This window comes from Xenopus tropicalis, chromosome 4 (genome assembly GCF_000004195.4).
Source record: "Xenopus tropicalis strain Nigerian chromosome 4, UCB_Xtro_10.0, whole genome shotgun sequence".
Lineage (NCBI taxonomy): Eukaryota > Metazoa > Chordata > Amphibia > Anura > Pipidae > Xenopus > Xenopus tropicalis.
The window spans coordinates 103,838,338-103,863,291 of record NC_030680.2 but is presented as its reverse complement, the minus strand read 5'-3'; the positions used below and the strand labels follow the sequence as shown (position 1 = coordinate 103,863,291).

General features: G+C 43.4%; 1 protein-coding gene across 1 annotated transcript in view; it reads right to left on the bottom strand.

Moving 5' to 3' along the window:
- LOC100489839 (putative ferric-chelate reductase 1) overlaps nucleotides 1–24,954 on the bottom strand; it is a 64,786-nt gene that overhangs the window by 38,388 nt on the left and 1,444 nt on the right. The gene's annotated exons all lie outside the window — the stretch shown is intronic.

The window sequence follows — 24,954 nt, the reverse complement described above, 5'->3', positions numbered from 1 at the left end:
GCCATGTGATTACCCATACATCATCTCCAAAAACATCCATAGCAGATAACCTGTTGAAAAAGCAAGGGCTATTGATACAACCCACTAAGGAACCTGCAAGGAATCCCATGTATTGATGCATGCAACAGGGGTGCATGGGCACTAACTGCAACGTCCAAAGGAGCATGTATAGTTGCAAATAACTTTTGGAATAGCATTTTACTCTTGAATAGACTTTGAAAGCTATGTCTAGGCAATACTGATGGTTGCTGGATGATGGATTTGATATCACTAGAATCCAAATGAATGAAGTTTCCACATCTAGATACAAGGTAGGAACAAATATGTTTAAAGATACAACTGAACATAGTTTCCCATATAAAAGAACTAGGATCTACAAGGGGTTTGTAGGCAAAATGTGCTTTAATTCTGACAGCTCTAAAGACACATAATTTATCTTTAATAATAAAACACATGTAAGAATAAAATTAAGGCTGCTGTTTTTATATAGTAATGAAATAATTAGTTCCAGACTGTGCAACTGTTGCCTTTTGGGTTAGGTATGATCCCCACAGGCATTTTTGTGGTTCCCAACCTGTCACTGGGCGTTATAGACTCGTTATAAATAACAATATGAATTATTTATTATAATACAGCCCTCAAACAATTGCTTATATTATGTTAGGCAGCACTGAGCTAGACTGATACAAATCCAAGTTGCACAGTGATACAAAAGGTATGTATGTTTGCTGCACAGTGCCGTCAGCAGATAATCGCTGGTCACAGTGACTCAGCAAAAAAAAAAAAAAAAAGAACCAGTGCCTGTGGGTAAAATCAGCCTCTATAGAGCATCTGCAAACAGGTTCCATGACGTACACATTGCAAGTTCTCTCATGACCCAGCACTGAGCCACTTAGACGTATATGCTTAAAGTGACACTGTCATCAAAATATACAGTTTGTATATGTGCCTGAAAACAGTGTAATATTTAGCCAGCAGTGCAGTTAGTAGTCATTAGGAAAGAAGGAAAATTTTGGGATGATAGTCTTCCTTAAATATAGACACTTCAAAATTCTGAACCAGCGACTGTATACTGTAACAATAGCTGGCAATTTAGCCCCTTCAGACCAGTTCAGGAGCTGATCTGCCTGTTTACGTGGCCCTCTCACAGGCCTAACCCACTGATATCTGGCTGAAAATTGGGAAGATGTTGATCGGGCAGGTTTTTCCCGTCGGATTGTGTACTGAATCTGTTGATCCTGTATTTCTGTTATCTGTCCTTAGTGGAGCATATCAGGCAAAAAGATCTGCTCATTTGCCGACCTCGCCAAGTGAGTAGATCTTATGGCCAGAGATTTTGATCAGATTTTGTGGGTCAGATTTTATCAGATCTTGTCATGCAAAAGCACACAACACCACACAACAGCATGAAATGTAGGATGCTACAAAATGTTATCTCCATAGGTTGAAATCAGATAAACATCCAACAGTGTTTCAATAAGAAAAAAAGTCAGGCACAATCAGATTTTATTGTCAGATGAAGACGCAGCATGCAGTGTTTTCTTCCAACAGGTGTGTTGTGTTGGATTGCAATCCTTTCATGTAGTTTACGCATCATATTTTTCTATAAGTCCCATTATATTTTGATCCATGCAACTACATCTGACTTGTTGGATACGTTTTTCCGATCCGACACCATCTGACAAAAGCTCCCATTGAGTTTAGCCCTTAGATGAAGCTAAGTAGAGGTAATTTGGCATCTACATATAAATATTGTGATGTACCAACAACATTTTAAGTCCAGTCAAAGAATGTTATGTGAAGATCCTCAGCTTTTCCAGACATGTACAGTAATGTAGCATACCTACCAACATTTGAAAAATGAAAAGAGGGACAAAAAGTTTTGGCGCGCGCAGCACGGCAAATTTTTTGACCATGCCCACTTTTGTGGCCACACCCAATTACCACACCCCATTTTTTTTTTAAAATACTCCTTTTATATAGATGAAATGGCAGGATCAGACGCAAATGTGCTATACCCTCATACTGTACTACCTAAGGAAAACAATATAGCAACTCCTACATTAAAATACAAATATAGAGAGAAGGCAGTCAGTTATAAGTGAGTTATAACTATGTACCAGTTTTGCACCCCATACACAGTGCCCCCTATACACAGTAGCCCCCCCATACAAAGTACCCCCTATACACAGTAGCCCCCCCATACACAGTAGCCCCCCCATACACAGTGCCCCTATACACAGTAGCCCCCCCATACACAGTGCCCCCTATACACAGTAGCCCCTCCATACACAGTACCCCCTATACACAGTAGCCCCCCCATACACAGTGCCCCTATACACAGTAGCCCCCCATACACAGTGCCCCTATACACAGTACCCCCTTTGCACAGTAGCCCCCCCCATACACAGTACCCCCCATACACAGTACCCCCTATGCACAGTAGCCCCCCATACACAGTACCCCCCCATACACAGTACCCCCTATGCACAGTAGCCCCCCATACACAGTACCCCCCCATACACAGTACCCCCCCATACACAGTACCCCCCATACACAGTACCCCCTATGCACAGTAGCCCCCCCATACACAGTAGCCCCCCCATACACAGTACCCCCTATACACAGTAGCCCCCCCATACACAGTACCCCCTATACACAGTAGCCCCCCATACACAGTACCCCCTATGCACAGTAGCCCCCCCATACACAGTACCCCCTATACACAGTAGCCCCTCCATACACAGTGCCCCCTATACACAGTAGCCCCCCCATGCACAGTACCCCCTATACACAGTAGCCCCCCCATACACAGTACCCCCTATACACAGTAGCCCCCCCATACACAGTACCCCCTATACACAGTAGCCCCCCATACACAGTGCCCCCTATACACAGTAGCCCCCCCATACACAGTGCCCCCCCATACACAGTACCCCCCCATACACAGTAGCCCCCCCATACACAGTGCCCCCTATACACAGTACCCCCTATACACAGTATCCCCCCATACACAGTGCCCCCTATACACAGTAGCCCCCCATACACAGTAGCCCCCCATACACATTACCCCCCACAGGAGCTCCCCCTTCGTCTGCGGCTCCTCTCCTTATGCGGCGGCGGCGACAGGCCCTTTTATAAGGTTGTGCCCGTGCGTAATGACATCACACGTACCCACAGGCGCAACCTTATAAAAGGGCCTGTTGCACTGTATAAGGAGCCGCATTATGAGCAAAGCACCGGGGAAGTCTGAACGTCTGGCTCCAGCCAGCGCATCCTGCTGTGCTGGATAGTTCAATGAATGTCCCGCAATGTGGGACATTCATGGAACTATCCGGGACAGCGCGATGCGCCATGAAAAGCGGGACTGTCCCGCGAAAAGCGGGACAGTTGGGGGGTATGATGTAGTAGTTATCAGACTACCTTAAAGTTAGAGAAATTGTGTCAGAAACATTTCATGAAAAAACCCACACAACTTTATTTCTTTTTACAAACACTTACCCCTATATGTAATAAAAGGCACTAAGTTTGCCCAGTAGCAGTAACAATATAGCAACCAATAAGATGATTTCTTTCAAACAGGTGACCAGTAAATGCTTCCTGCTGATTGGTTTCTATGGGTTACTGCCCCTGGGCAAACTTAGTGCCTTTTATTACATAACCCTTAATATACCTTAACACAACCCCCAGTCAAGGGATACTTGTTTTTTTCTGACCCTCCTTCCTTGTACTGCAGGACCTGACAGCCAGGGCTGCACAAGCCTCCAGTAGGCAGAAGTACTGTTCACATTTAAAAGTATCAGAATAAATTCTAACCCAGAATAACCAACAGATCCAGCACCATTGAGAAGAATGTTGGCATGGGTGTGTTGAATTATGCTGGGGGGCTTGCCTTGGCTGCCCTTCCTTGTTGGCCTGGCTCTGCTGCTGGCAGTTATCCCCACAATGCGTGCTGAAGAAACATTCTCATATAGAAGCCAGTAGATATGTATTTGCGTAAGCACACAGTCCTGTCAGCTTTTGTAAAAACTATTATTTTATTAAATTATTTTCTCATAATTTTTATTTCCAATTTTTTCAGTGTGTTTTTTTCCTGGGATAATGTATTGGGCCTATATCATTTGTAATAATACTTTGTCAAGAGGACCTCCTCTTTAAGACTCTTAGGTTAATTAACCTGCTGAAATCCCCAACACTGAAAATGGGATAACCACATTCATTAGAGCCAGAGGGTTTTGCAGATTTTCTCAAAATATCACCTGGATGCTAAAACTACATGCTCCTAATCTTCTTAGAGTCTTGCCAACATATTTCAAACCACACCCAGAATTAACCAGTCCTTTAGTATTGCATATAGTGTGTAAAAATATTTCACACCCAGTGGCAATGTCTAAATATGTTTTGCATTTCCTTATAATGTTATGCCTCTCTGCCCATGTGGGTAGTTGGACACTATTTTGTCTCTGTGGGTGTTGCCAGTTCTTATTCTTCAGTTAAATGTACACACTATGTACCATATGATTCTGTAATGAAGGTGGTTTCTTTACTTCTTTTTTCACCTGTCAGACACCTTTATCTCTGTTAAGAACTGGCCGCCATTTATTTATCTGGCATATATAGCTTTGCTCTATTCAGTGTAAGTAATAGTGGTCAGAATTCTTACCTTTACAGGCTTTTCATTTTTTTTTTTGTAGGTTTTTACCAGTAGATGAAGGTTTTACCATGGAAATAGAACCACATAAGTGACAGAGACAGAGGGAGAAGTAGAAACCTTTTAGAGAGAAAAGAATTACACAAAAGCACTCCCAGGCAAAATATAAGTACAATGGCAGTGCATCTGATCTGGCGAAATGAACTACAACATACAAAAAAATTGGTTGGATCATCAATGCACATTCGGTTGTCCCCTGTTTAATTAGTAATTTAGTATCTATGCATATGCACATATCTATAAAAATAAGGGTTTGTAGTTACAAAGTTATGATCACAGAATTGGCAAGCCATCATACCACATCAAGGTAAACCTCATATGGTGCTCCTAACTATTTACCTCTGGCCAAAATTTTTACAGCTTTTATAGGAGAGAGGATAGCCAGACCATCATTAATTTTAAAGGAATAAGACCACCATTAAAGGGATGAGAGTGGGGGTGCTACAATCACATGGATGTTTGCCGTACAGAAATACATAATAAAGAGGATTGTGGGAGCACTCCAAGACAAAATTATTCTTACTGCAGTTATTCTTTAGGAAGAATTGGCACATTTATATGTGACTGCAGCACTATGTGCAATGTGTTCTGCTCATAATTAGTAGATTAGGGTTTGGCTTTTGTTTTGTATATGGCAACATCATGTGTTGAGCATCCAGTATTTGGACAAGTTAAAAAATGATGGATTTGGTGCATTCATAAACATAGAGGCAGATTTATTATAACTCAAATTTTTCTCACTTTTAATTTTTTTAAACTTCAAATAAACTCATTCCCACGAATGCCAGACATTTATTAAAAAATCTTAACTGAAAGGGCACATGTGGGAAAAAGATGCAGAAAAGTCACAAAACCTGCAACTTTTTTGTCTTGTCACGCGATAACTGCAGCTTTTTCGTATTGTCACACAAATGCAAGCATTAAAAATTTGAAAACCTCTAAAGCAAAGAAAGTTCTTCCAGGCAAGGAAAGGGACATCTGCCATTGACTACTATATGATCTCTACAAGTTTTAGATGGAGTATTTCCAGATTAAAAATTGTTGCGGGTTTGTTGCATAGTAAATCTTGTGACTTTTAGCACTATAAGAAATCAGAATGATAAAGAGAAAACAAAAATGTAGTAAATGGCCCCCTTAATGTTGAAAGTTCTATAACATCAGAAGCAAAGGTGTTGCGTATCCCCAGGTGTACATGATTGGGTGCCCTGGGTACCTAGCAACAGCTTTCATGACCACTTATCTGGGAGGATATGACTGCTGTGTTTTTACCTATAACCCAATGGTACTGGGGATGAGCTGATGATTATTTTCAAAGAAATAAAAGTTTCTTTCTTATCCCATTGTACAATAAATCTTGGCATTATCCATGAATGTTAATGTCTTTATTTGCATTGTGCTCTGGGCATTCCAAGTGCTTGTTTATCTACATTGTGTTGGGTATTTCCCATTGATTGTGGAATCTGGGCTTGGTATCAGGTAATTATTGTGGTAATCTGGTGATTATAAAGGCATTCCACTCATTACACATGTATTATCTTCTTCCTTTTAAATCCCACAGTGATGTACGGCTCAGGTGTCCACTTAGCATTTTTCTATGAGCAGACTTTGGCTCTTTATATAAGGTGTAGAAACCTCATATTTAAGCTCCCGCTCTATATAAGGAGGAGCTACCTCTTATTTAAGCTGCACACAGGACACTCTATACACAGGGACCTATTTTTTATGCTGTGTAAAACAAAATTTACCAAAAAAACAGTGTAAAAAAGCTGTGTAAAATAAATGCTGACTTTTGCTGTCTAAACACTGTTTTTTTTTTTGTTTTTTACACAGCAAAATAAATAGGCCCCACAGTGTAGATAACTGTATAAATACACTTTGGGTGTGATGGGGATTGGACTGGTTGACGATGGTACCAAGAGAAATACCAGTGGGCTGTGTGTTTGTAGAGTGAGCAACATCAGTGGTGAGTGGGAATGTTGGGCTCAGTAGGAAGAAGTGGTTGGTGACAGTGGGGCCTTGGAGGTCAGGTTCCAAGTCTGACACTGCCTTCGTTCCCCAATGGTGCTTTTGACTTTAATAATGCATAATTTGAGCTTACTGTCCAGTATTCACAAAGTATTTCTGTTGCTACATAACTTAATATATATGAAACTGTGGGACTCCCAAACTGTACATGAGTGATGGATCCTTATACTGGACCCTAATTGTAGCCCTGAACCACTTTTATAGAGAGCCAGTATGTGATAAATTACTTTGTGGCTACTTGTTTAAATGCTAGCCAACTCCTGACTGAGTATCACTGGTTTCTAACTGGCCTGTGCTTACAGTATAGGATGGAAAATTTCATATTCGTTTGTTCTCTTTGATTGAAAAAATGTTAAGCAAGTGGTTAGATGGGGGTTGTTACATAGAAGAAGCATCCTTTAGGTGACATATTTTCTGTATTACTTCTGAAATTATTCTCTGAAAATTGTTTTTTGCTGAGTAAGCTTTGATTTTACCAGACTTTACTAATTTTTGTTAAAAGAACTGGAGGCAGAGTAGAGTAGTACTAGAGTACAAGTCTGCCAGGCCCAGCTTTAGAATACTATACCTCCTGCCACTGGGGCTATTGCTATATATACAAGTAACTGTGGGTGACATTTATTAATATGCAAGTTAAACATATGCAATAAAATACGCTAAAAAAAACTTGTAAAATATGAAATTACTAATTTACAAAAGACAACTCTCTAAAAACTCTGTATGCAGCAAAATTCTCAAAACCTGATTCGATCTTCACATATAACACATATATTTATCAAATGTTGCATCGTGATCCTGTATAAAAATTTGCCACAAATAAGAAAAATACGTATAACAACTGCTGGTCACCCATGCTACCATTACTTCTCTACCTCCTATGTACTGCTTTCCCCATTCTTACTAAGACTCAGAACTCAGAACAGGAGACAGGATCAAGTTACACACATGCTCAGAGAATAGGAATTGGAAGGCTGCCGCTGGCAGCCTTCAGGAAGGACAGAGAGATTTCAGTGACACACTGCTGTAGGCTGCCAACACCATATCTCAGAGAAGCAAGCAGGGATCTGGGAATTTAGATATGCAGTAAGTACTTAAAAAAAGCCTTTAGACTTACTTTTAATTTATATTAACCTTTCATTGTCCTTTAAAGTATGAAGATCCAAATTACAGAAAGTTCCAAGCCTATACTAGCATTAAAACAATACATATTGTTAATATATACTGTATAGCGAATAATATATACCCAGTTGTAAAATATAAGGATATTATAAGTCACCAAGAAATTCCATGCTTTAATCCAGTACTGGATTTGTTTTCTGGACACCCCTAGGCCGCCCCCGTTGATCCCATCCCCCAGCACACATGCGCGAACGAGCAAACAACCGCTCGCCACCCCTGCCCATCGTGCGCGTCCATGAGCGTGCATGCGTGTACATTTAAAGTCCCATACGGAGCAGTGGGGAGAGGTCCCCATTGCTCCTTATGGAAACAAAATTTAAAAATTCTGTTGCGGCGGGGCAGCATGCCGCCCCTACATTTCATTTGTGGCCTCTCCACAAATCCGGGCCTGCCCGATACACACATGCATACACTTTAAATACATTAAACGCTTACATATACCTTTATTGGTAGCTGCCAAAGATGTTTTTTACTGGCTAAATATCTGGTCATTTGCATGTATTTTCTGTAACTTATTTCCACACATTAAATATACTTAAATATACTTAAAATATCACATTGGCGAGTGATGTTTTTTGACCGTAGTATTTACACAAATATTGATATTTTAAACCCATTACAAAGGAATTACCACCCCTGGGTTCCACCCAAAAGCCATGTACTAGTTCCCAAAGTCTACTGTGTGGTGTGCAGTAATGGCACACTTTTATTTTTAGGCTATTATGATAGGAATAGTAAAGTGGAACAATGTAAAATCACAGAAAGTTGCATATTCTATAGTCCCAATGGACATATAATTAACTATACTGCGTATAAACTGGCACAAGTGTATATAAAGCTCAGTGTACATTTCTTTCCTGTATAAGGATGTAAAAGTATAGTACTCTTAAGGGCTTATGTACGACTGAAAGTGCAGTTTGGTCCCCACACTCTCCCTTCAGTTAGTTGCATGTAAAGGTACTTGTGTCAAAGTGCACTTTTTCCAATTCCGCATCGTTATGCTCGGTGCCTCTCAGTCCTGTCCTGTTCCTGCCTCCCATTCCGAACAGAGTGCTGCTGTGCCTATTAACCAGGTGGTAGCTCCAGTGTTCCCTTCAATAAGGGAAACACACTTATGCCTAAAAAGCCCCCTTGTGAAAAGTTTTCAACTTCTGTATTTATTTGACAAAAAGTCCCATGATTTTTAAGTTTTGAAGCAGAGATATTAGGGATGCACTGAAACCAGGACCTGGATTCGGCGCATCCCTAATATCTCTGCTTCAAAACCTAGTTTATGTTTAATTATTGCAGAGTAATTTACAATATATGACCCTGTAATCACAAAACAAAAACTGTAGTACCGTGTTAGCCAGTGTCAAAAATACACAAATACAAGAGTATTGTAGAAATGATACCTATATGGGCTAACAATAAAAATACATTGCAAGCTTTCGGAGCTCTAAGGCCCCTTCATCAGGCTAAATACAAATGAGAACTGGAATGGCACAACATTTATACTGTTAGATCAGAGAGAAGTGTTCACAAGCAATAAATTAGGAAGTTACAGATAGATAGATAGAGATAACTTGTGAAGTGGCCTTAGAGCTCTGAAAGCTTGCAATGTATTTTTATTGTTAGCCAATATAGGTATAATTTCTACAATACTTTTGTATTTGTGTTTTTTTTATTTACTTTTGACCCTGTATTAAAATCGTTTTTACACTTTTTCAAAAACGGTTTTGTAACTATAATATCACTCAGGGATGAGGGGATTTTAGTAACATATGACCAAAGCAATGTCTCTACAGTGGTGTGAAAAACTATTTGCCCCCTTCCTGATTTCTTATTCTTTTGCATGTTTGTCACACAAAATGTTTCTAATCATCAAACACATTTAACTATTAGTCAAAGATAACACAAGCAAACACAAAATGCAGTTTTTTTTTTATTATTTAGGGAGAAAAAAAATCCAAACCTACATGGCCCTGTGTGAAAAAGTAATTGCCCCCTGAACCTAATAACTGGTTGGGCCACCCTTAACAGCAATAACTGCAATTGTAAGGTACCTGCTCGTCGTGGCCGTCCACCTGGTCGCAAGGGGGCGCGCTCTGATGCTGACGCACGCTATGACGCCGGCGTGCGTCTTGACGCCAGCGCACGTCTTGACGCCGGCGCGCGCCTTGACGCACGCGCACGCTCTGACGCACGCGCACGCTCTGATGCCGGCGTGCGTCTTGACGCCCACGCACGCGCACGCTCTGACGCCGGCGCGCGCCTTGACGCACGCGCACGCTCTGACGCCGGCGTGCGTCTTGACGCCCACGCATGCGCCTTGCGCTTAAAAAGACGCCAGAGGCCTAGGATCACTGCGAAGTGATCATTTTCCTTGTGAAAGACGCCAAGCATTGTTTCCTGATTGATATTTGTTATTTTGACCCGGCCTGACTTCCGATTCTGAATCCTGCTGCCTGTACCGACCTATTGCCTGCCTGACCATCCGATTGCCTTCCGTTTTTGCCTAGACGCCTGGTTCGGCACTCCTGCCACTCCTTCACTTGGCTCCAGTCCTGTTTCATCCCCAGCGGCTGTGTTCCTTAGTGGGAGGTGTAGGAGAGGTCCTTCCTCAACGACTTCTTCCAGTGACGTTTCCTGCTTAGTCGTGATAGTATCACTTCGCCAGTATGGAAGGAGCTGAGGAAATCCCGGCCATGCAACTGCTGACTCAGCAAATGACCGCCCTCACTTAAGCGGTACAAGAACTCCAAGCCGGGCTGCATTCTGTCCAGGCTCAATTACAGCCTTTGCCTGGAGATCCCGCTGATATCCCCGCTGCTCCCTCACCCGGGGCTATTCAGCCAGCGACGCCCAAGCTCAAGCTTTCTCTGCCAGAGCGCTTTTCTGGGAACCGCAAGAAGTTTCGGGCCTTTATGAATAGCTGCAAGCTGGAATTTACTTTGAACCCCTATACTTATACGACTGAACAGTCTAAGGTGGGGTTTGCCATTTCGCTTCTATCCGGGGAGCCTCAGACATGGGCCCACCGTCTTCTGGAACAAGACAGCCCGTTGTTCAGTGACTCTACTGCTTTCTTTCAGGCGATGGCTGTACTGTATGACGACCCCCAAAGAGAGGCTTCAGCTGAAGCTGCGCTCAGATCCCTCTTCCAGGGTAGACGCCCGGTTGAGGAGTATATCACAGATTTCCGCAACTACGCTGCAGACACCCAATGGAACCAAGCGGCTCTGAAACACCAGTTTAGAATTGGCTTGTCGGAAGTTCTGAAGGATGAGCTAGCTCGTGTTGGAGTTCCTGACGAACTAGAATCGCTTGTTGGGACAGTGATCCAAATTGATCGGCGTTTGAGGGAGAGGAGACTGGAGAAATCCGGGGTCTCGCAACCAAGCTGGTTGCTCCCCAAAGCACCCCTGTTCCCCAAATCTACCTCAACACCTCCCATGGCCGCTTCTTCGTTGTCTGAGGAGCCTGAACCCATGCAGATCGGCCTCATCCGCTCTCCATTAACACCTGAGGAGAGACTACGCAGACGACGTATGAACTTATGCCTCTATTGTGGTGCTTCGGGCCACCTCCTTCGCAGTTGTCCTGTGCGACCTAATAGTAAGAATTCAGCACCAGTTCTTCTCAGTGCAGAAGGGGTCAATGGACTTTCACTTATGTCTGTTGTTGCTGTTTTACAGTGGTCCGGAAAGACGCTCCAGGTTCCAGCACTGATTGACTCCGGGGCCTGCGGTTGCTTTATTGATCGGGAGTTCGCCCGATTGCATTGTATTCCTTTGAAACCCAGATCCAGCCCATTGATGGTGAAATTGGCAGATGGATCTGATATTTCTTCTGGTCCAGTTTTGATTGAGACTTTTCCTTTGTTAATTAAGATTCAGAAGCACAGTGAGACTCTTTCGTTTGATGTAGTTTCCTCCCCATTGTGTCCCCTCATCTTGGGGTTCCCGTGGCTGAAGGCACATAATCCTCTCATCAATTGGGACTCTAATCAAATAACATTTCCTTCCGGCCAATGCTCCCGTCATGACTGGGCCTCGAAGGAGTTGTCGGTCCTGTCTTCCGATCCTCGGCTTAAGCTCATTCCGGAATCCTATCACGAGTTCCTAGACGTCTTTGATGAGAGAGGAGCGGATGTACTACCACCGCACCGGATTTACGACTGCCCTGTGGACCTTCTTCCTGGCGCAGCTATTCCTTTTGGGCGAATCTACCCTTTATCAGAACCTGAACTTACCGTTCTTAAGGACTATATTGAGGAAAATCTCAAAAAGGGGTTCATTCGTCCATCCACCTCACCTGCCGGAGCAGGTATATTCTTTGTTGAAAAGAAGGATCACTCCTTACGCCCCTGTATTGATTATCGAGATTTGAACAAAATTACCATTAAGAATCGATACCCTTTGCCGCTCATACCGGAATTGTTCCTGAGACTACGCTCCGCCCGAGTATTTACTAAACTGGACCTTCGAGGGGCGTATAATCTGGTCCGTATTCGACAGGGGGACGAATGGAAGACGGCCTTTCGCACACGTTACGGACACTTTGAATATCTGGTTATGCCTTTTGGCCTATGTAACGCTCCAGCAACGTTCCAACACTTCGTGAATGATATTTTTAGGGACTTCTTGGATCTTTTTGTTATCGTCTGCTTAGATGACATTTTGATCTTTTCGTCCTCCTTGGAAGAACATCGACGCCATGTCAAACAAGTTTTCTCTCGTTTGCGAGCCCATAAACTGTTCGCGAAACTGGAGAAATGTGAATTCGAGAGATTAACTATAGAATTCCTGGGTTTTATCATCTCCCCTGAGGGAATGTCGATGGACTCTCGTAAGGTCTCAGCGGTTCTAGATTGGCCCACACCAAATAGCCGCAAGGCTGTGCAGAGGTTTGTTGGTTTTGCCAATTTTTATCGAAAATTCATCAAGAACTTTTCTAAGATTATTTCTCCTATTACCGCCCTTACCAGCTCGCTAAAGAAATTCTGTTGGACGCCTGAGGCCCAGCAAGCCTTCTCTGATCTCAAGAGTCGCTTTACTTCGGCACCCATTCTGAAGCATCCTGACCCCACTCGTCCATTTGTTCTAGAGGTAGACGCCTCGGAGTATGCCATTGGAGCAGTGTTGTCACAAAGAAATGACGTACAGAGTCTGCTTCACCCTATTGCATTTTTCTCCAAGAAACTATCCTCTTCTGAGCAGAACTATGATGTGGGAGACAGAGAGTTACTCGCCATTAAATCGGCGTTCCAAGAATGGCGCCATCTGTTGGAGGGGGCTGCTCACCCCATCCTAGTATTCTCTGACCATAAGAATTTAGAATACCTACGATCTGCAAAGAGACTTCGGCCTCGTCAGGCCAGATGGGCGCTCTTCTTTTCCAGATTTAATTTCCATGTAACCTTCAGACCTGGTTCCAAGAATGGGAAAGCGGACGCTTTATCTCACCTGTTCCCTGCTCCTGAAAACAATTCGTCTTCCAGCACGATTCTACACGCCTCCAACTTTCTCCTACTTCAGGCGGAACTACTACAAAAGATCCAGTATGCTTCTGAGTCTGTCGTCAACCCCCCGGGGGATGTTGTCCGCCAAGAGAAGTACCTCATAGCAAATAATAAGATTTTTGTCCCTGAAGACTTACGCCTTGAGGTACTTAAGTTTATTCATGACCACCCGGTGTCTGGTCATCTGGGTGTTTACAAGACACAGGAACTTGCCAAGAGACATTTTTTTTGGCCTGGGATGATGAGAGACTGTGCTAAGTATGTTACTTCCTGTCAAACGTGTGCCCGGTTCAAGAATTCACATTCACGCCCAATGGGTCTACTTCAGCCCCTCCCTGTTCCTGAAAGACCTTGGGAAAGGATCTCTATGGACTTTATTGTGGATCTTCCCAAGTCTGCTGGGTTTAACACGATTATGGTAGTGGTTGACGGGCTGACTAAGATGGCTCATTTTATACCCTTGTCTGGCTTACCATCGGCTGCTACAACGGCGGAGGTTTTCATTAGAGAGATCTTCCGGCTCCACGGCCTACCCAAGGTGGTAGTTTCGGACAGGGGGTCACAGTTCACCTCTCGGTTTTGGAGATCTTTGTGCCAAGGGCTTCATATTCGCCTCGCTCTGTCTTCCGCATTCCACCCTCAAATGAATGGGCAGACTGAACGCACCAACCAAACCTTGGAGCAATACTTAAGGTGTTTTTCCTCTTATTCTCAAGAAGATTGGTCTACGCTCTTGCCCCTAGCGGAGTTTTCGTATAATAATGCTATACATACCTCGTCCAAACAGACTCCCTTTTTCTCCAATTATGGCTTTCACCTCACTTCTCTGCCAGGTCTATCTGAAGTGTCGGTTCCTGCAGCTCAAGACAGACTTTTATTTTTAAACCACAATTTTGACTTTCTTCAACAAGCTGTACGAGAAGCACAACTTAGCTATAAGAGACATGCTGATAAAAGACGGAAGCCAAATCCCGAATTTAAGGTTGGTGACCTTGTCTGGTTATCCACTTGCAACCTTAAGCTCTCGTGTCCTACCAAGAAGTTGGGCCAAAAGTTCATGGGACCCTTCTCGATTGTTGAACAGATCAATCCTGTTACCTTCAAATTAAGATTACCTGCTAATCTTCGGGTTCACCCTGTCTTTCACGTCTCGCTACTAAAGAAGGTGGTAGGAAATCCATTCCCTGGTCGTGTGGAGATGCCTCCGGAGCCGGTAACTGTGCAGGGTGTGGAGGAATTCGAGGTCCAGGCTATCCTTGATTCCAGATTCCATAGAGGGCATTTGCAGTACTTGGTCCAATGGAAGGGTTACTCGCCGGAGAATAATTCCTGGGAGTCCGTAAGAAATGTCCATGCTCCTCGGCTGATTCGATCTTTCCATAGGAGATGTCCTGGAAAGCCCGCTCCGGTGCACGTCCGGAGGCCGTGCCTTGGGAGGGGGCAATGTAAGGTACCTGCTCGTCGTGGCCGTCCACCTGGTCGCAAGGGGGCGCGCTCTGACGCTGGCGCACGCTATGACGCCGGCGTGCGTCTTGACGCCAGCGCGCGTCTTGACGCCGGCGCGCGCCTTGACGCCGGCGCACGCTCTGACGCACGCGCACGCTCTGACGCCGGCGTGCGTCTTGACGCCCACGCATGCGCCTTGCGCTTAAAAAGACGCCAGAGGCCTAGGATCACTGCGAAGTGATCATTTTCCTTGTGAAAGACGCCAAGCATTGTTTCCTGATTGATATTTGTTATTTTGACCCGGCCTGACTTCCGATTCTGAATCCTGCTGCCTGTACCGACCTATTGCCTGCCTGACCATCCGATTGCCTTCCGTTTTTGCCTAGACGCCTGGTTCGGCACTCCTGCCACTCCTTCACTTGGCTCCAGTCCTGTTTCATCCCCAGCGGCTGTGTTCCTTAGTGGGAGGTGTAGGAGAGGTCCTTCCTCAACGACTTCTTCCAGTGACGTTTCCTGCTTAGTCGTGATAGCAATCAAGCGTTTGCGATAACTTGCAACAAGTCTTTTACAGCGCTCTGGAGGAATTTTGGCCCACTCATCTTTGCAGAATTGTTGTAATTCAGCTTTATTTGAGGGTTTTCTAGCATGAACCGCCTTTTTAAGGTCATGCCCCAACATCTCAATAGGATTCAGGTCAGGACTTTGACTAGGCCACTCCAAAGTCTTCATTTTGTTTTTCTTCAGCCATTCAGAGGTGGATTTGCTGGTGTGTTTTGGGTCATTGTCCTGCTGCAGCACCCAAGATTGCTTCAGCTTGAGTTGACGAACAGATGGCCGGACATTCTCCTTCAGGATTTTTTGGTAGACAGTAGAATTCATGGTTCCATCTATCACAGCAAGCCTTCCAGGTCCTGAAGCAGCAAAACAACCCCAGACCATCACACTACCACCACCATATTTTACTGTTGGTATGATGTTCTTTTTCTGAAATGCTGTGTTACTTTTACGCCAGATGTAATGGGGACACGCACCTTCCAAAAGTTCAACTTTTGTCTCGTCGGTCCACAAGGTATTTTCCCAAAAGTCTTGGCAATCATTGAGATGTTTTTTAGCAAAATTGAGACGAGCCATAATGTTCTTTTTGCTTAAAAGTGGTTTGCGCCTTGGAAATCTGCCATGCAGGCCGTTTTTGCCCAGTCTCTTTCTTATGGTGGAGTCGTGAACACTGACCTTAATTGAGGCAAGTGAGGCCTGCAGTTCTTTAGATGTTGTCCTGGGGTCTTTTGTGGCTTCTCGAAAGAGTTGTCTCTGCACTCTTGGGGTAATTTTGGTCGGCCGGCCACTCCTGGGAAGGTTCACCACTGTTCCATGTTTTTGCCATTTGTGGATAATGGCTCTCACTGTGGTTCGCTGGAGTCCCAAAGCTTTAGAAATGGCTTTATAACCTTTACCAGACTGATAGATCTCAATTACTTTTGTTCTCATTTGTTCCTGAATTTCTTTGGATCTTGGCATGATGTCTAGCTTTTGAGGTGCTTTTGGTCTACTTCTCTGTGTCAGGTAGCTCCTATTTAAGTGATTTCTTGATTGAAACAGGTGTGCCAGTAATCAGGCCTGGGGGTGACTACAGAAATTGAACTCAGGTGTGATAAACCACAGTTAAGTTATTTTTTAACAAGGGGGGCAATCACTTTTTCACACAGGGCCATGTAGATTTGGAGTTTTTTTTCTCCCTTAATAACGTAAACCTTCATTTAAAAACTGCATTTTGTGTTCAATTATGTTATCTTTGACTAATAGTTAATGGTTTTTGATGAGCAGAAACATTTAAGTGTGACAAACATGCAAAAGAATAAGAAATCAGGAAGGGGGCAAATAGTTTTTCACACCACTGTATATGTTCAGATAAATTTAATATAACAATAAGGATTTTTAAATGATTTTTAAGGACATGACTGAGGGAAAGGAACAGGTACTATACACAAAGTGAAGAAAAAAAAATCAAGGAAGGTTATATAGTTCACTCTGCCTGAAGCAGGGAAAGAACATTCATAAAGTAAACACGTCAAAATAGAACACTGAGGCAACAGAAAAAAGCAGTGAAATATGTTGGCGCTACATAAATAAAGAATAATAATATGGTAAGATTCCATTGGCCTTGCTTTAAAGGAAAGCTATACCCCCCAAACAATGTAGGTCTCTACAAAAATGTATTTGATAAACAAGCTCATATGTAAAACCCTGCTTCATCTAAATAAACCATTTTCATAAAAATATACTTTATTAGTAGTATGTGCTATTGGATACTGCTAAATAGAATTAAGAATTAAGGGCCTCCTCCAGGGATCATAGAATTTACAATGCACACAAACAAGCCAAGGCACACATACATGCTTGGCCCCATCAGCCAATTAATGGACAGAGTTCTGCCTTTTGCTTCCACACTAATTCCTGTTACAGTTAGAGCTGCATTATTTCTGGTCATGGGATCTCTGAGGGAGCACACAGCCCATCACTAAATGGTGGATCAAGGGAAAGGATATAAAAGGGCAATATGTAATGATATATATATTCCAGTTTGGCGAGATTCTTTAATAGGCCACTTAACATAATATATACTATCTGTTGGTTAAATATTCATTCTGGGGGTATAGTTTTTCTATAACGGCCACCTTCAGAGCAGTGAGATTCCTTGTTTCTGGCACATCCAATGGTTATGGTGAGATTCTCCGCAACAATGCTGTACAAGCTCATTTCATACCCCGAGCCCGCCCCTGTTAGTCCCCCCCCCCGTGCGCATGTGCGAACGCGTGACAACCACACACCCCCACCCAGCAGCCGCGAGTGCGCATGCACTCCTTTAAACTCCCATACAGAGCAGTGGGGAGAGGTCCCGACTGCTCCGTATGGGAGCCAAATTTAAAAATTTTCTTGTGGCGGGGCGGCATGCCGCCCCAGGCCCGGGCCTTTGTGGCCTCTCCACAAATCCGGGCCTGACTACAAAAGCATTTAATTCCTATGCTAAATGGTAACTTTTTCATTAAGGTGGTATGATCCCTAAAAGAATATAGGAGACTTCTCAGAGGAAGTGAGACCTCTCAAAGAACACAGTGGACAATGTAAATTTTAAGTGGGCTTATATCTAATAAATTATTTGGCAATAGACTGCATTGCATGTGTTTCCAGTTTGCTTTGCTGTCCTTGTTTGAGCACAGGACCACTGCTAAGATGTATACTATTTGTATCCTATACTAGCGCAGTTAAGGTGGCCATACTTGGGCCAATTGTAGCTGCCGTTATTGGTCCCTTGGATCGATCCAGCAGCTTAACGGCCCGTGTAGGGGCAGGAATGTCTGGCCCGCCTGACCGATATCTGGCCTGAAATTGGCCACATATCGATCGGGCAGGTTAAAAGATTTAGTCGGATTGGGGGCTGCATCGGCTCGTTGAAACGTGTATGGCCACTGCACTAATGTACAGAGATCACAGCAAGGAACCGCAGAGGAGTGCATAGGAATCATTGCACCAAAAGCACTAAAATTGTAGCAAACTGCAGTAGAAAGTATACAGAGTAAAAATAGGAGGGCCCTGCTCGCAAGGGCTTACAATCTACAGGGGTTAGAGGTACATTGAAACAAAAGGAATGTGGATACTGATTTTTGATACGTATTTAAATGTATGATCAGTTTAGATAAAATGAGTATGCTTTCCTAAACAGATGGGTCTTTAGTTAGCGTTTGAAAGTTTGGAAGGAAGTGGAGTGTCTGATGGGTCGAGGCAGAGAGTTCCAGAGACAGGCAGAAGCCCGGAGAAGTCTTGCAGTCATGAATGGGAAGAAGTGATGACAAGATAAGAAAGGTGAAGGTCAGAGGCAGAACGTAGGTTGCGTGAAGGAGTGTATTTTGAGCTGAGAGCTGACATGTAGGGAGGGGCTTCAATATATATATATATATATGCCTTATATGTAAGTGCTAGTAATTTAAATTCGATTCGAGAGAAGATTTGGAGCCAATGAAGAGATATGCATAGGGGAGCAACAGATGTGTAACAATGAGATAGATTAAAGGACAAGGAAAGGCTAAGTCACTTGAGGGTGCCAAAATGTTAGGCACCCCCAAGTGACTTTAATCGCTTACCTTGTACCCCGGGCTGGTGCCCCTGTTAGGAGAAAACAGCACCAGCCTGGGGTACCTGCAGCGAGCACTTCCTCCTTCCTGCTTCATTTTGCCGGGAGTGAAAAGCCGACTTCTCTGTTAAAGTTCGGCTTTTCACTCTACTGCGCATGCGTGAGCGAGCGAAGCAGCAAGGAGGAAGCGCTGCAGGTACCCCGGGCTGGTGCTGTTCTCTCCTAACAGGGGCACCAGCCCAGGGTAAAAGGTAAGCGATTTAAGTCACTTGGGGGTGCCTAACATTTTGGCACCCCCAAGTGACTTCGCTGTGCCGGACTCATTAAAGGACAAGGAAAGGCAGTGTTTAGAACAGACTGGAGTTTTAAAATACGATCTGTTAGGATGCCTGAAAGGAGTAAGTTATTCAGGCAATGTTGCGCAGGTGAATATGACAAGATTTGGCAAGTGATTCGATGTGTGGTGTAAAAGACAGGTGGAAGTCTAGGATAATTCCTAGGCAGCATGCCTAAGTGCTTGATTGAAAGGTGACTGTCACGGTTGGTATCCCTAAACTCAGAACAGTCTCCACGGGCCCGGTCTCGGCTCACGCTTCCGCCTATAACCGCCGCCTTTCACGTCGGGAGGAGCCCTTCGCTACTCGGATGCCGCCAGGTCTTACAGTGAGAGACCCAAGGAGAGAGTTCTGAGCAGGCAAGGGAACCAGAACCGTGTTGCAGGGAGAAGGGGTACAAGAATACACAGTCAGAGGTCAGGCCGAGGTCAGCAACGTTCAGAGAATACAGTACCAAATCGGAGTCCAAAAGAGTAGTCAGAGGTCAAGCCGGGGTCAACAACAATCAGGCAGCGCAGTACCAAACAGAATCCAGAAGAGTAGTCAAAATTCAGGCAAAGGTCGGTTCAGGCGGCAGTACAGGACAGGTCAAGGACAGGCAAGGGTCAAAACAGATCAGAAGCACAAGAATAACACACCCAGGAACTAACAGGAGATAGACCTACGTTGGGCAACGATTATGCTACAGAAAACGCTTTAAATATTCAAATTTGGCGCCATAGTGACATCACACGCAGCGCCGGCTGATTGACGCAAGTGCGCATGCGTGCACAACCAGGAAGAGAACGCGCATGCGCCGGACGCGCGTATAGGTGCCAGTGTTTAAAGGGCTTTGCGCCGAGCGCGCGCACCCCTAGGCAGAGCCGGCGGGCGTCCCCACAACGAAGGAGGCGGCGGGCGTCCCCGCCGCCCCACTAGACCACCAGGTACCCTTACAGTGACTGTAAGTGAAACCTAAGGGACAGGGGAGGATGTTAGAGGAAATATAATGAATTCTGTTTTAGAAAGATTCAGTTTCAGATGGCACTGTGACATCCAGGAGGAGATACCAGACAGGCAGTCTGTAACTTGGGAAAGGACAGAAGGAGAGAGGTTAGGAGTAGGCAGGCAGAGTTGGATGTCATAAAGGTGGTATTGTAGTCCAAATGACTGAATAAGTTTCCTCTCAAGGCAACTCCAGTGACTTCGGCAAATCACGTATGCCATCACACCAGTGATTTACATTCTAGCCATTGGGATGGCATTTCGGGGAGATTAGTCGCAGCGTGACTAATCTTTCCCTGTGTAAAAGCCCTTAGGTTTAGCCAGGAGAAGATCATTGGTTACTTTGGTGAAACCAATGGATGAAATGATGGACATAAATAACCTGTCTGTATTAGTTACCTGTCTGATATGATCAGCATTTTTAGTAGATGACGGTACTCTCCGCCGAACTCTTTAAGGTACTCCGCAATATATATGCCATTTATTTTTTATTCTGGGTTAATTATCATTGGACCCTAAATCTGTCTGTGACCAAACTGGACTATGGATTGCTGAATGCTGTGTATACACAATAACATACAATTTAAATATGTAAGGGAAGATATATAAAAATGCACACCAATATTCATAATTACAATTATCCATTTAGTCTGTGTACAAAAAAAAAAGCCTTTATATTACAAAGTAATGCGAAACTCCCACCCATTTATATGAATACAAACATAAAGAAGAGGAATGCTGTGTACGAACAAGTACAAAACTGTAATGTGTAAGAGAAGATATGGCAATGCATGCCAATATTAATACATATTATGTTGCAAAGTCATGTGCAAGCTATATATCAAAGCTTTTACACATTTGTATAAGTACAAATAAACAGAAGAGTAATGTTCTCAGCATACAATAAATTATAAGTCATACTGCACAATCTAAAGAATCGGCTTTTGTTCTCTGTGCTTACGTCTCAACCTGTCGCGTGGGAACACTGGCAACAAAAATAAAACATTTTTTTTACATCTATGATTACATTGCCTTGCTATTTATAATTTTCGCATAAAAGTATTTGCCAGGTACTTTTACATTACCTATTTGATTCCTATGTTCCAATATGAGGAAACTGCCATATATGTGGCAGCAGTAGTCCATTAGCATTAGAAGCTATAACTGACAGTTTGAGAAAGGACAGTCAGGTTAGCAAAACAGTCAGGTAAGGGAAGTTCAAGTAACAATTATTTAAAATATTAGCCCTATCAGAAAAAACAATAAACATGACCTACAGGTAATTTTAATGTACCTTAATATTTTGAAGAGTAGTTTTTTGGAGTCAGTATCACTTTAATCACTACTACTGCCAAAGCCATGTACTCAGGTGCTATGGGCTTGTACTGTAAGTTAGGATCATTTTTTATGTCTGAGCAACCACCTCTCAGCTCTTTTAAAGGAACAGTAACACCAAAAAATGAAAGTGTATAAAAGTAACTAAAATATAATGTGCTGCTGCCTGGCACTGGTAAAAGTTGTGTGTTTACTTCAGAAAGCCTACTATAATTTATTTATATAAATAAGCTGCTATGTAGCCATGGAGGCAGCCATTCAAAGGAGAAAAGGCACAGGCACATAGCAGATAACAGATAAAACACTATTGTATTCTGCAGAGCTTATCCCTTATCTGCTATGTAACCTGTGCCTTTTCTCCTTTTTTCCAGCTTGAATGGCTGCCCCCGGGGCTACACAGCAGCTTATTATATAAATTATAGTAGTGTTACTGTAGCAAACACACCAGTTTTACCAGTGCAGGGCAACAGTGCATTATATTTTTATTACTTTAAAGCTCTTTCATTTTTTAGTGTTACTGTTCCTTTAAGAAAAAAAACATTTGGTAAAGTACAGCTGCATTTAAAAAATTGCTAATTTGCTTTTGAATTTTGTGAATAAAAAACTTACAAACAAATAAGCACCTCTAGGCCCCGCCTCTAAAAATCCCTCATGGCAGTTCAGAACTGCCTACATGCGCACCAACTAAACATTTCTGATGTTCCGTTACTGTTTGTACCGACAATTCTGGTAAACATATGCAGTGCAAATGAACGGTGCTGGACTGACAAATGTGTTACCTGGGAAATCTTTAAAAATAAATGTGTCTCTCAAGAAAAGTGTGAAGGGACCTTAGAGCTCCGAAAGCTTGCAATGTATTTTTATTGTTAGCCAATATTTCTACAATACTCTTGTATTTGTGTTTTTTTTTTATTTTTGACACTGGCTAACACGGTACTATAGTTTTTGTTTTAAGAAAAGTATGAAAAGTACCCCAGCCCAGTGTGTTTTTCAGCAAAGAGCAAATGACTGCGGCATCAAAGCGGCATTGTATGTTGGTGGCAAGCGGTGTAGCAGGCTCCCTCCTCTGTTCAGGGATGGTTTTTTTCCAGGATGGCATAAATGGCCTCTTTCACACCTCTTTCGAACCATCTGTCCTCTCGGTCCACGATATGCACGTTACTGTCCTCAAAAGAGTGACCTTTTTCTTTGAGGTGTAGATAGACTGCTGAGTCTTGTCCTGAGGAGTTTGCCCGCCTATGTTGGGCCATTCTCTTACAGAGAGGTAGTTTTGTCTCCCCAATAAGTCAGAGCACTCTTCACTACACTGGACAGCATAGACCACATTACTTTTCATGTGCTTTGGTGTAGGGTATTTAGGGTGCACCAGCTTTTGTCTCAGAGTGTTGCTGGGTTTGAAAAACACAGGAATGCAATGTTTGTTGAAAATTCCAAGTTTTTCTGATGTTCCAGCAACATATGGGATGACTATATTGTTTCGCCTGCTGTGTTCTCCCCTTCTGGTCTTTCTGCTGGTCTTTGATTTGGTTTTGATGAAGGCCCAGTCTGGGTACCCACAAGTTTTCAGAGCTCCTTTTAGATGTTTATATTCCTTCTCCTTAGCCTCTGCATTGGATGCCACAGTTTCAGCCCGATGATGTATAGTCCTAATGACACCCAGTTTATGTTCCAAAGGGTGGTTATAGACTGCTTGCAGCACCTTGAGAAGGAAAAGGTCATCAGTCCAGCTTTGTACTGTCGCCTTTACCCAGGTGAAGCCACTCCATGCCTATATGGACTCCCAAAAATACACAAAGAAGGAGCCCCTTTGAGGCCAATTGTCAGCAGCATTAACTCTGTGACTTATAACATTGCTAAATACGTGGCCAACATCTTAGCCCCCTTAGTTGGAAACACAGTACACCACATTCAGAACATTCAGAGTTAAAGCTGGAGATCGATGATACAATGGTGTCCTATGACGTAACATCTTTGTTCACATGCATACCCACTACCGAGGCAATTGAAACAGTGAGGAAACAGCTGAAGCAAGACACCACCCTCAGCAGCAGAACAAAGCTGACCCCAGAACAAGTTTGTTCCTTACTAGACCTATGTCTCAATACCACGTACTTCAAGCACAAGGAAGTTTTCTATAGACAAAAACATGGCTGTGCCATGGGTTCGCCTGTGTCTCCAATTTTAGCGAACCTTTACATGGAAGAAGTGGAAAAGAAAGCCCTGGACACCTTCAAGGGAACAACACCAAGTCATTGGTTAAGATATGTGGATGACACCTGGGTCAAAATTAAAGCATGCGAGGTTCCAGCCTTCACCAAACACATAAACTTGGTGGACAAAAACATCACGTTCACAAGGGAAGATGTGAAAGACAGCAAACTGGCTTTTTGGACTGTGCTATAGTTATCAAAAAGGGGAGGGACCTGGTTATTGAAGTATACAGGAAACCCACCCACACAGACCAGTACTTGCTGTTTGATTCCCACCACCCTTTGGAACATAAACTGGGTGTCATTAGGACTCTACATCATCGGGCTGAAACTGTGGCATCTAATACAGAGGCTAAGGAGAAGGAATATAAACATCTAAAAGGAGCTCTGAAAACTTGTGGGTACCCAGACTGGGCCTTCATCAAAACCAAATCAAAGACCAGCAGAAAGACCAGACCAACAAACAGAAGGGAGGAACATAGCAGGCGAAACAACCCATATGTTGCTGGAACATGAGAAAAACTTAGGAGAATTTTCAACAAACATTGCATTCCTGTGTTTTTAAAACCAGCCTGGAAAAACCATCCCTGAACAGAGGAGGGGGCCTGAGACACCGCTTGTCACCAACATACAATGCCGCTTTGACATCCTTACCCCGGCAGTTTCACAATTCACACGTCCAGTCATGTACTTTGAAGGATTAACACCTTCATCAATGAGAATCATGGTACCATTGTGACTGGATCATACCTTCTTATACCTGTCAGTTTCAGCGAACACTAACTGGACAAGTTCAATGGAACCATTGTGATTTGATGTCTGTGACTGTACTACCATCAAAAGTTTAAATACCGGGGGATTCCCTACCAGTCATTTGAACTGAAGAAGCCACTCAGATGAGTGGTGAAACATTTTCAAGAAAAAACTCAGAAAAGTCCAGTTGTTTTAGACTTAATTCTACTAGAAACTGGTTGCTCCCAAGCTCCCAAGCCACAGGACAGTCCCTCTTTTAACAGCTTGGTCCACAGTCCCAGATTCTTTCTTTTTGTTCCTCTTTCCATTTATCAAATGTTGGGAGGTATGAACTAGGGGGTATACTG